This window comes from Salvia hispanica, chromosome 1 (assembly GCF_029641045.1).
Source record: "Salvia hispanica isolate PSC_SH4W2 chromosome 1, Shi_PSC_v1, whole genome shotgun sequence".
Taxonomy (NCBI): domain Eukaryota; kingdom Viridiplantae; phylum Streptophyta; class Magnoliopsida; order Lamiales; family Lamiaceae; genus Salvia; species Salvia hispanica.
In genome coordinates, this window is record NC_142692.1 from 2485014 (window position 1) to 2498468 (window position 13455).

The 13455-nt window shown below is 31.7% G+C and overlaps 1 long non-coding RNA gene across 1 annotated transcript; it reads right to left on the bottom strand.

Moving 5' to 3' along the window:
- Positions 1-2998: 2998 nt before the first annotated feature.
- On the bottom strand, positions 2999-5631 carry LOC125220074 (uncharacterized). The gene is made up of 3 exons (XR_007176286.2): positions 5461-5631; positions 4004-5163; positions 2999-3919 (listed from the first exon to the last, which is right to left on the bottom strand). It is a non-coding gene; the product is annotated as an uncharacterized LOC125220074 (long non-coding RNA).
- Between the last annotated feature and the right edge of the window lie 7824 nt (positions 5632-13455).

Here is a 13455-nt window from a genome sequence, read left to right on the forward strand (position 1 = left end):
CGTACTAAACAAATGAATAGAATAGAAGTATGAATCACATTCTATTCTCTCTAATATTTTATCATCTCTTCATTTCTCTACTTTGTACATTCTCATACTTTATTATCTCTCCAATTAATTCACTAAACATCACTTACTTAAACATTGTGCTCAAAAGAAATGTTTCACTTATAATTGACCAGAAAAGGTATAAGTACTTCATCTACTGTTATAATGTTGTATTATGATTAAGAATATCACTCGGATCATCTTTTACGATTTCAAACTACTCGGTCCAGTTAGTCGAGCCTTCTTTATTTTAGGCCTTAAGCCTATAATGAGTTCATCTTAACCATAACTCCTCAATTTTTGGCTGGCGAGTCTTTCATGCCAGAATGGTTAAGATAAAAGCTTAACATCTCCAATCTTCATTAACAGAAATTAGTCGTAAAAGTTTATGTCATAAATTTTAATGTAAAATTGAAAATAAGATAAATAAAATTAAGAGAAGAATTGGTTGAAGTATTATTAGTAGAAATTAAAACAACTTTATTATAGATAAATTTACCTAAATACATAAGATGTAATTTTGATGAATGAACTAAAAAAATCATAGCAAAATGTGGCAATGATTTGATCTTAACCATAATGTCCGAAACTAAAATATAAAATCACAAATATTCAATTTTTGTAATTGTCTCATAGTGATAAAAAATCAAAATTTATACTCCAACTATTTAATATGTCAAAATCAAATATGCTATGAAAATAAAATCATGTCGTTTTAAATATATTGACATATTTAAATTAACACTCAAAATATAGTGATATTATTTTTAGAAAACAACAGTGTTTATTTTCATATCATAATTGATTTCGCTATATTAGTTTCATTTTGATCATTGTAAGAAAATTTATAAATATTAAAAGTTCATGATTTTATATTCTAATTTCAAAAAATATAAAATTAAGTCAATAATTTTTTTGATTTATATAGTATCTATCTCTTTTTTAATAACAATTTTACTGTGATAAAGTTTAAAACGTGTTGTGTCAAATAAGACTTTTAACTTCGAATTGCATAAATTTGTGTTGCTTTAATATGCTACTATAGGGGCATGATCATATGCTAACTAATTTCCAATCACAAATTAAGACTTCATCATAACCATTCATTCTTCTAATCCAAGGGCTTGATTTAGCCTAGATTTGAAATATATTTTTCTTTTTATTAATTTAAATAATATGAAAAGGGTATTTTAGTCTATTCCAATTGCATGCCAATACTCTCTAATTCACGGTCAAACCCCAGATTTATATTCCTAAAATTTCTCCTCCCTAAATTTCTCTTCTCCTCTTCGTATCATCAAAATCGATCTTCAAATCTCAGAGATTTCTTCCCAAATTTATATTTTCTGAATCACGCTATTATATATTGGAGGAAGTGATTTTCGCTGTTCAAAATCTGGCGATCTCATCAAATTGAGTCTTCACGCGATTTTCTTCTTTTTGAAGCTATTTTGCTTGTCAATTTCTGCCGATCTCATCAACCTATCGCGATTGTCTCCTTTTCGAAGTTATTTTGCTTGTCTTTGTTCAGTAATGACAGGTATGTGTTAATCATTCGATATGCATCTTCTCAATTTTTGTATTTGAAGTTTCTGTTTCTATTCGAGCTGTTATTTCATACATTCATTAGTAATTTTTATAATTTTTTATTCTGTTGTTCATGTTACGATACATCTTTATGCTTTTAATAGTTTTTTCATTGATTAGTACTAGTTTTAGTGTTTTTTTGTCTCAGTTTGTTTGATGATTATTCTATCAGTTTTATTCATATGTTGTTTCCTTTGTTTTTTGTTCTTATTCTCTGTTTCTTAGTTTTAATTTGTATGTTTTATGTTGTGTGTTGATAATGTAATTTATTGATGTTTCTGTACTTTATTATTGATTTTTGTAACCTGATATGTTGAAGTTGTTTTCTAAAATGTTGAATTTATATTTTAGTTAAAGTTACACCTCTGTGCAAAGAAGAATTAAGGCCTTTTGTTGGAAAAAGTTTCAAGTCACTTGATGCTGCTATCTCCTTCTATGAAGATTATGCTAAAGAAGTTGGATTTGATCCTCGAAAATCTGGTAGAAAAACAACATGCGCCATTATTACTTGGCAGCATTGCTAATATTAATGCAGTTATAGCTATGATTGAGGATGTTGAAAATCAGCTTTTTGGTGATGGTTCTTGTGTGATGTCCGTGTTGGAGAAAAATAAGAGGTTTGAGAAATTGTATGGTGTTGTGAGGCCTGATGTTATACATGCTCATCCGCCAAATGTGGTGAAGTGTAAAGGATTTGGATCCAGGTTGCCTTCTAAGATGGATGCGGCGAAGAAGGCAGCAGCTAAACCTCCTAGACGATGTGGGAAATGCCATAAAATGGTTAATCATGAATCAAGGAACTGCGGTAAAGAGGAGTAAAAAATAGAAATAAATTAGGTGTTCCTATTACCGTGATTTCGGTTGTTTAGCATTCTTGATTCCATGTTTGTATGGAAGAATAATAATCTCAAACATATGTTCTGAATGTTATCTCATTTTATTTTCCATATACTATTAAGTTTGTTCAAAACATTTCGTGTTGCTTAAATTTTCAATTATATGTAATCGAATGGACATCAATACAACTTTATAAATTCTCAACATTACTATTTGGAATTCTCAATAATTCGTGTATAATTTCTCAACATTACTATTTGGAATTCTCAATAATTCGTGTATACTTTCTCAATAATTCGTGTATACTTTCTCAACATTACTATTTGGAAATCTCAATAATTCGTGTATACTTTCTCAACATTACTATTTGGAAATCTCAATAATTCGTGTATACTTTCTCAACATTACTATTTGGAATTCTCAATCATTCGTGTATACTTTCTCAACATTACTATTTGGAATTCTCAATAATTGGTCTATACACATTCTGAGGTTGCTATGAATAACAAAATAATATCAACACAAATATTGAAACGATACCAGATCATGTACTTCTTAATATTTTGTAGATGAGTTACGATATTTCTCATTACTGACAAAAGGAACACTAACATAACATGTCCAGGTAATGCCATTAGTATTTCTACATTCAAAAATATCGCAAAAGAAGTTTATTTATAATCCTCCAAAGCTCCTACTGTTTTCCCCAATTTGCAATAAGCTCTTCCACATCAACCTTGGCAAATTTGTTGCATTCGCATTCAGTCAGATGATGTTTTGTCTTCTCCTTCACCGACTTGCAAATTTGTAATTTTGGTAAACATAAACCATGATTAGTTTAGAAACAAACTTATGACAAGTACTACAATCATTCTAACAGGTTGTTGAATTCACAAATATCAACATATAGCATACATTTAGCTAAGACATCATCAACACATATCTAACCCAATATCAACATATAGTTTACCCAATATCAACATATAGCTTACCCATTATCAACATTTAGCTAAGACATCATCAGCATATAGCTTACCCAATATCAACATATACCTTATCCAATATCAACATATAGCTTACACATCATCAACATATAGCTTACCCAATATCAACATTTAGCTTACCCAATATCCATATTTGTACTGGATACAAAAGCTTTCTAATATTAACAGATCTTCTAAATAATTCATCAGAGCTTCAAGCTTTCAGAAAATGAAGATTCATATTCTCATATGCTATCAAATCAGAAATCAATCTACCAATAATACAACTACAGAAGCTTATAAACATATTTCATTAAAATTTGAACCCTAATTCTTTGTTGAAATCTGAAATCTCAAACTGCAATGCAAAAAATCAGAAATCGGTAAATCAAATTGAAAAATACATTTCGATTCAGCAGGAGCATTTTCGACTTAAACCATTGCACCTTTTTTGAAGTCGTTCACTGCAAAATAAATCTATTAGTTTCATTTCTGTTGAAATTTTAGCAAGTTTAAAACAAATTTCGGAGTTTAAATATCATATTTACCGTCGTTTTTCTTCAAATCTGTGAATCTGCCATAGTTCGAGCTTTTCTTCGGAGGAGAATGGGAGTTTTCGAGCTGTTCTTCTGTATTTGAGTTAGAGATATGTGTTTTGGAGTAGTGAATCTAGTTTTGGACGGCGAAAGAGATTGAGAGAGAAAATGACGTGAATGGCGACGAGATTGGGCGATTGATAGAGAAAATGCAGTGAACGACGACGAGATTGAGAGATTCAGAGAGAAAATGCAGTGAAACGGTGATGAGATTGAGAGATTCAGAGAGAAAATTCAGTGAATGGGGCGACGGATTGAGAGAAAAGATGGAGTGAGTGGTGTGGTTGTTGAAGGTGGAGAGAATGGTTTTAGAAATGAAATTGAATGTGCAGGCTGAATTTTACGTAAATTGTCCATTTTACCCTTTCGTTGAGATTGTTAATTCAATATATTGATATTTTTTTCATTCAATCTCAGCCTTTAATTTTTAGATCAAAGGGTCCATATTTAGTCTCAATTTGGGATTAAGGGGCTAAACTCATTAGAAGATGACCCTGCTACTATAACTTACACTAAGTAGTAGATCGCAAGAGGTAATGTTTGGACAAATATTTAACACCAATTATTTATTAGGTGTTTGAGAATATTAAAATTATTTTGCAAATGTTGGGTCACGATACTGCACACCTAAACTCCACGTTAGTATGATATTGTCCGCTTTAGGCAAAGCCCTCACAGTTTGCTTTTGGGGTACTTCCCAAAAGGCTTCATACTAATGCAGTTGGGGTAACCCATTTATTCACTTGCAACTCTTATTCATTCTCCAGTATGGGAATTGTTTGCCCTCACAACAAACATTAAAATCTTAATCTCAAATTAAAAATGGAGTCAAGATGTTTGACAAAAAAAAAATAATAAGAAAAGTTTCGGTTAATCAGGCCATTTTCGATTCGGGCCAACTGTAAATCAGCTCACTCTCTGAAAGATAAATCCAACGTAATATTCGAACTTTATTTTCCTTTATATATATTTTTTTAAAATTACATAAAACAAAAGTGGTTGGTTGGAAACGTGAGTGTTGTTGGGCTACCGGCAGCATTGGCACACTCCACTATACCCACAGCACGGATATCGTCCTTCGGGGCAGTTAAACTTTCCAGGTATTCTTTTATCTGAATTAAATCATATCCAGAGTGTAATTAGTTAATAATCTTTTTATCAAGTGAATATTTCACATTTTTTTATTAATCAAGAAAGTGTTTTGCTTCTTAATATTGAAAAGAGTGTCGACTTAAATCCATATAGTCATAATCTACTGATGAATTGCCAAGACCTGTAATCAAAATATTTTATGTTTAATTTAATTTGAATTCAATCTATTCCTTTAGATTCCACCAATCTAGTTCAAAGAATTACCTGAGAAATTTTGATTAACAGTGTAGAGATTTGGAAAGAAAAGGAGTGCTTACATGGAGATCGATCGAGCTGTCGAGCGTCTGCAACTTGTGAGAAAATGAGAAGAGCCATAACTAAGAAAAGAGCCATAGTTTTGATCCTTGTAAAAACCATTTATGGATCTGTAGAAAACCTAAAACAATGAAAGTATTATTGGGGATTTATATTATTAGGCCACCAGTAATGGACCAACTAAAATTTAAGAAGCAATTGATTTTTATTGTTAAATTTTCTAAATTTTGTCTCACATCAACTTCGTAATGATCTAGTTTGTCTATATAAGTATGGATAGCCCTCCTCTTTATAAAGGTCTTTTAAGGGATGAGTGACACATTTCTAATATGGTATCAGAACAGGTCCAAGTCAATGATGGATTATATTTCTTTATCTCTTCTTTTGCCTACCCACGTGATGGAAGTCCGATGTGTCATTCTGGCTCATACGTGAGAGAGCGTGTTAAATTCACTAAATTCTGTATCACATCGACTTGGTGATGATCCTAGCTTGTCTATATAAGTATCGATAACCCTTCCTCTTATAAAGGCCTTTTAAGGGGTGAGTGACCAATTTCTAATATTTATAAAAAAAAAAGTCTCTAAATTAATTATTAAAATTGTCAATTAATTTGTTACTAAGTATTTGATACGGGTTACAGTTCTTATAATGTTTTAATTAAAAATGTGATAGCGTTCCAAATGATAACACTGAAGACGTTGAAAACGGTAAAAACATACATCGCTTAAAGGGTGAAAACGTTACTTTATTGTTGAGAGAATTTTATTTTAATTTTCATAGTTTCGTTTTCTTTCTTAAGATTTCTTGATAATATATAAATAGTGGGTTTTATTATTTTATAATAATTTTTGATATTTTTAGTTCAAGTTATTAGGATTTCTCGTCGAATGTTCTTCTGACGTCTGGGACCATAACCCTAACTTATATTTATACTAAATATAAATCCTTTTATTTTCTATTCGGTCTCTCATCAAATAGAAAATCTCATATGGTATCTACACTTATTTCATAACAAATAAATACACTTTAACCAAAACTCTAATCTTTAATAGATCACTTTAATTGGACAACTAAAAGATAGTCATACACATTAAATTAGTCATGTGGAAGTCCAAATTTCTAACATGACTAAAATGGAAAATCGGGACTCCTATCGCAGACGGGGGAGTATTATATTATAGACTCCAATTAACAATGGATATACTTGACAAACAAAGGAAAAGTAGATCTTCAGTTTTTAGCAACATGTACTCATCCGTCCCCGATTAAGAGTCACATTTTGATTGGGCACGAGTTTTAAGAACTGTAAAGAAAAATTGGTTAAAAAAGTTAGTGGGATATGAGACCCATTTTTTATATTGGTTTTATAATAAAATGTGAGTGAATTGAGTTAATGGAATGTGAGACCTACTTATTATTTATGGTAAAAATAAAGTATGACTCTTAATTGGGGACGGAGAGAGTAAAAGACATATGTTTCGATCATTAAATCAAGGATAGAAACTTAAACAATAAAATAAGTATCAATTTAGTATTTCCTCTCCTTCATAGTAGAGAAGTCATTTCATCTTCGGCATTCATTTTAACAAAATAACATTGCATTATTCTGAAAAAAGCTTGCACTGTCGTATATAAATAAATAAGTTAGCATCGGTCAGTTAAAGTTAATTCATAGAAACTAGTGTCTGAAAAACTCATAAATTTGATAATTCTGAATTTGTAGATATAAATGATAGTATTTCTATTTTTATACTAAAAGATAAAACCAAATGCATAAATTAAGTTACAAAACTATGACTATTATAAATTAAAATTAGTACATGTAAAACAATTATGACTATTATAAATTAAAATTAGTACATGTAAAACTCGATATCCGCTTCGGTCCGCACTGTTCCTCACAAATTTCGCTACAAATATACTCCCTCCATTCCATAGTAACATGGTCGTTTTTCCATTTTCGTCCATTCCATAGTAACAGAGTCATTTCTCATTTTAGTAAGAGTCAAGAGTCAACACAATTTTCCACACTTATTTTATTTTCTCTTACTTTTTTTTTCTTTTCATTTCTTTTTTTTTTTTCATTTTTCATTTTATTATCTTTTTACTTAACTCACCTAAAATAATTTTTTTTAATTTATGAGTTAAAAAGTTTTGCCTCCGTTACTATGCAACGAAGCAAGTGCAACGCTTCCCACTTGATACAGCAAATCTGTCCAGCTACAGTGTCGCAGAATTGACGTCGGAATGACCAAAACGCCCCGCAATCATTTTGGTTTTCCCCCGTTCACACGCCCCATCTGCATTTTGATAGGGACGAAAATGTCTTATAAATCACTTGGAATTGCCTTGCGCATTGGTCAGTCAAATCTTGAACAGCAAACTATCATGTATATTTACAAGTTGGTGGGACAATGCTGATACAAATAAGTCAACATATAATTATGGCTTTTTCAATTGAGGAAAAGCGAATGAATATCTTTCCCTGCATCCACACATTCTATATCAATACTTCAAAAAAAAATTACCTAGTATTTTCTCATTTGGTACTAGCATTGAACGAGTCAACGAGTCCTATAATGATGAATAACCGCGTGCAACGAGCCTTTGGATTTTGCAGATGATTTTAATCAAGGAAAAATGATTGATTTCATGAGTAAGTAATATTTTTTTTATTTAAAAGTATTTTTTTGGATGACTTAAATCATTGATAGTTTTTTGCATAATATGTACCTTAATTTATAAATTTGAAGATCTAATAAAACATAATAAAATTTATAATTTTTATTAAGGGCTTCAGCTCTTTAATACATTTGCTTGGGTCTGCTTATGAGTCAGCCTTGTAGTGGACCCCAAAAATTGGTCACAAACATATTGTTTGACTGCCAAAATCAATGGTGCTTTAATTTTCATCAGTGTTTAGAGCATCCGCAATGGTCGGCTAGCCGATTCTTCGCGCTGGCCGGTCGGCTAGCCGAACCATTGTAGGCGGCCAGCGGTATACCGGCCAGCCGATCGGCGTGGGTTGACCGATTGGTGAAATACATCATCTGTTCCATCTCAAGTGATTGACTGTTTTTCAGTACGTGTTTGAAGAAATTATATAAATAGTTAAAGTAAAGTGAAAGTAAATTAAGTAAGAGAATAATATAGATACGACTCTCTTCTATATTATTCTCTCTCTTACTTTACTTTCTCTTCAATTTAACTATTTATTATCATCTTCGCAAAACAACGGCCAAGAAGAAATCAATCACTTGAGATGGGACGGATGGAGTATAACTTATATCAGAAATAAGAAAAATGGACCACTAAATTGTTGGTATTATTTTCCTTATATTATTCTATATATATACATTTAATAAATTCACATTGAAATACAAAATCACCTATGTCAATCTGTCGCAAATGAGCATTCAATAATCATTAATAGAGTCAAACTTTCAAACGAGTCGCCCTTCATTCTAATATCAAGCCGTGGTGGGAATCCACACGAGAAAAACAAAAATACACTATTCGCTCTCTCCGGCCGTCATTAGGAGTCTCATTCTTTAGCGACACGAGTTTTAAGAAATAACTCATCAGTCCTCAGTAAAATTAATGATCAGTAATATATGCTTCGATTTTGTACGAGAATATTCATGCAACGATCGTATTTGACGCAAAAATCAAATTGGAGATAGGTTATGATTTCGGAACAAGTTCATTTAACAAAACTAGACCATGACTTCAATTAAACTAGGCAAAAAGTAACCAAAAAGGTATAATTAAACTAGACCATGACTTCAATTGAATGGAGACAGTGATGAGTGGGTGTCACTCTCAAAACAGAAAATGCATTGGCCACTAAAAGTTGCATAATGATGATTGAAAATATAAAAAAGAAGCAACTAATTTAATCTTAAAAAATTTATTAGAAACAACCGGTCGCCGGCGACGAAGAAGAGGCGACTAATTGGTGAAGTTAGGGAGCGTGGCTCCGGCTTCGCAACTCTTCGCGGCGGGGGTGGGCTCCACCTCGATCGCCGGCGGCACAGGCTGGCCGAAATCATAACCTATCTCCAATTTGATTTTTGCGTCAAATACGATCGTTGCATGAATATTCTCGTACAAAATCGAAGCATATATTACTGATCATTAATTTTACTGAGGACTGATGAGTTATTTCTTAAAACTCGTGTCGCCAAAGAATGAGACTCCTAATGACGGCCGGAGGGAGCGAATAGTGTATTTTTGTTTTTCTCGTGTGGATTCCCACGGCTTGATATTAGAATGAAGGGCGGACTCGTTTGAAAGTTTGACTCTATTAATGACTATTGAATGCTCATTTGCGACAGATTGATATAGGTGACTTTGTATTTCAATGTGAATTTATTAAATGTATATATATAGAATAATATAAGGAAAATAATACCAACATTTTAGTGGTCCATTTTTCTTATTCCTGATATAAGTTATACTCCATCCGTCCCATCTCAAGTGATTGATTTCTTCTTGGCCGTTGTTTTGCGAAGATGATAATAAATAGTTAAATTGAAGAGAAAGTAAAGTAAGAGAGAGAATAATATAGAAGAGAGTCGTATCTATATTATTCTCTTACTTAATTTATTTTCTCTTTACTTTAACTATTTATATAATTTCTTCAAACATATACCGGAAAATAGTCAATCACTTGAGATGGAACAGATGGTGTATTTATGGATGAAGGGAGTATACATAGTTCAAATATGAAATTTAAATACTGATGAAAATTAAGGTACCATTGATTTTGGCAGTCAAACAATATGTTTGCGACCAATTTTTGGGGTCCACTACAAGGCTGAATCATAAGCAGACCCAAGCAAATGTATTAAAGAGCTAAAGCCCTTAATAAAAATTATAAATTTTATTATGTTTTATTAGATCTTCAAATTTATTTAAATTAAGGTACATATTATGCAAAAACTATCAATGATTTAAGTCATCCAAAAAAATACTTTTAAATTAAAAAAATATTACTTACTCATGAAATCAATCATTTTTCCTTAATTAAAATCATCTGCAAAATCCAAAGGCTCGTTGCACACGGTTATTAATCAGTATATGACTCGTTGACTCGTTCAATGCTAGTATCAAATGAGAAAATACTAGGTAATTTGTTTTTGAAGTATTGATATAGAATGTGTGGACTGTGTGGACAGTGGATGCAGGGAAAGATATTTAATGGCCCGTTCGCTTTTCCTCAATTGTAATAACCATAATTATATGTTGACTTATTTGTATTAGCATGGTCCCACCAACTTGTAAATATACTCCCTCTGTCTCATTAAAAATGAAACGTTTTCCTTTTTGGTTGTTTCATTAAAAATGAAACGTTTCTTAAAATGGAAACAACTCTATCTCTATTTTTTCATCTCTCTTACTTTACTCTCTTTTCATTCACTTACAAAATAAAACTACATAAAATCCTGTGCCGATTCCCAAATATTTCATTTTAAGTGGGACGGAGGGAGTACGTGAGAGTTTGCTGTTCAAGATTTGACTGACAATACGCATGGCAATTCCAAGTGATAAGACATTATCGTCCCTATCAAAATGCAGATGGGGCGTGTGAATGGGGGGAAACCAAAATGATTGCGGGGCGTTTTGGTCATTCCAACGTCAATTCTGTAACACTGTAGCGGGACAGATTTGCTATATCAAGTGGGAAGCGTCATACTCAGAAATTAAGAAAAATAGGTGCGGTAGTAATGGAGGCAAAACTTTTTCACTCAGAAATTAAGAAAAATTATGTTAGGTGAGTTAAATAAGAAGAGAATAGAGTGAAAAATGAAAAAAAGGTAAAGAAATGAAAAGAGAAAAAAGTAAGAGAAAACAAAATAGGTGTGGAAAATTGTGTTGACTCTTACTAAAAAGGGAAATGACTCTGTTACCATGTAATGGACGAAAATGGAAAAACGACCATGTTACTATGGAATGGAGGGTGTATATTTGTAGTGAAATTTGTGAGGAACAGTGGGGATCGAAGCGGATATCGAGGGCTATGCATAAAAATCTATTGAACATCGAAAGATACAAAACAAGAAAGCAATTGGAGAAGTTAGATGGAAATTTCCATGCGCTTGCTATGAAATTTGCGTGATGAATTTATATACATTCCGTCCCACTAATTTGTGGTTTTTGTATCTGAACAAGAATGTATACGCTGATATCATATGCGTATTACGTTACATACACCGTATATTGTATAAATAAGATGATTCAAATAGTTTGCATATTTTTCAAATTTTCGAACATGTAATTTTTGTTTTCAAATGAACATATTAATGAACATCGAAGTTTTAAATTGTTCTCATATTAATTTAATGAGGATGTATCAATAAATATTCACTTTTTATATTATCAGAACTGAGAAGTAAGAAAGAATTAAAATGAAAAGAGATGAGACTCCGCAATTTGTATTGGGCTAGCCTATCAGGCCATAATGATTATAAAATATTGAACTTACATGGATTATCTTTTGGGCTAGCCCATCAGGTCATAGTGCATATAATATATTGAACTTATGAATTCTCTTGATAGCAGTACTATAGTCTTGTTTGTAATAAAAAAAAAAATGATCGTCCTTTCTCAAATTAAAATATGTAATTTTATATTAGATACAGAAATAAGTAATGTTCTAACATAAACTTACAGAATAATCCATAAATTACATTGTGGGGGTAAAGATTTGATAATTAGTACTACTCCACTTCACGTTAATTATTTTCTTCAATTTCATGCTAGAAATTTGTTTACACGGCAAGAAAATAATGAGAAAATTTACGATTATTCAGGACAATTTAATCAATTTTCAGGCAAAGTTCAAAATTAATCAATCTTGGGCTATTTTTGATTCGAGCCAATCGTAAATCAACTAATTTATTAAAAAAATAAATCGTACCTTTAGAAATAAATGGACTTTAGGACAGCATATCGGAAATATGGGCTGAATATACCACAACACCAATTTGGGCACTCAAAACGAAACGGATCTATTAAACGGGTAGAAAATGGGTCCATCTCATTATAGAAAGAAGTTTTCTTAAATAAACAGTTTCTATTTTTAGAAATGAACTAAAAAAGACTGTATCTATTTATGAGACGGAGAGAGCACTATTAAAGTTGAAAAAAAATGAGGAAAAACGTAAAATTATTCAAAGTATCACATGGATGCAACCTTGAAAGTTATACCATAAAACGTAAAATGTCAAAAAACTCATCTAAAATAATCATTCAATGTTTGTGACGATAATGTGGAGATTTAAATAAAATACTCTTGAACAAGTGCTCCAAAGAAGATTAATTTGATATATTAATATAAGTGAGAAATGAAAGTGGACCGATACAAATTAATGTGCAAGGGAACCAAACTCAGCAAAAAGGGACTTATTCCAAACAAATTGATCGTTTTATTTGGTTACAAAACGTCTAGACAAAAAATTACGAGCATTAGTAGTAGACAAAACGTCTAGGAAACTGCAAAATCAATATATAGACGTAGACGAATACTCTACTCTAAATCACTACAAAATAAAAGCAAAAAAATATAAACAGAGATACAAATAAGACTTAAAAAAGACAACAACTAGCTAATTTAGTTCATACATCCAAAGAAAAAGGTTGTAGTTGGCATTCTATCTCTTGGATTCTCCTTTGAGCATGACACACCGATTTTCAAAATGTTGAATATAAGTGGACTATTATTGCTTGGGCCTGATTTAATTTGTGTCTGGGCCTTTATCCATTCTTTGGACTTGACCCAGAAGCCCAGCTGCTTCTCCCTCTCACACCAGATGCTGCCACGTGTCTCTTCACTTGGATTGTGCTCTTCAGCCGTTGGATTAAGGGTTTGTGATGTGTGTTTGCTTATGCGTGAGACTAGCCGGTTTGTCTTCTCTCATTATTCGATACACTCTCTTTCTCTTCTCTACTCTCTGAGACTCTCAATCTTCTCTCTACTCTCCGATTGCCTT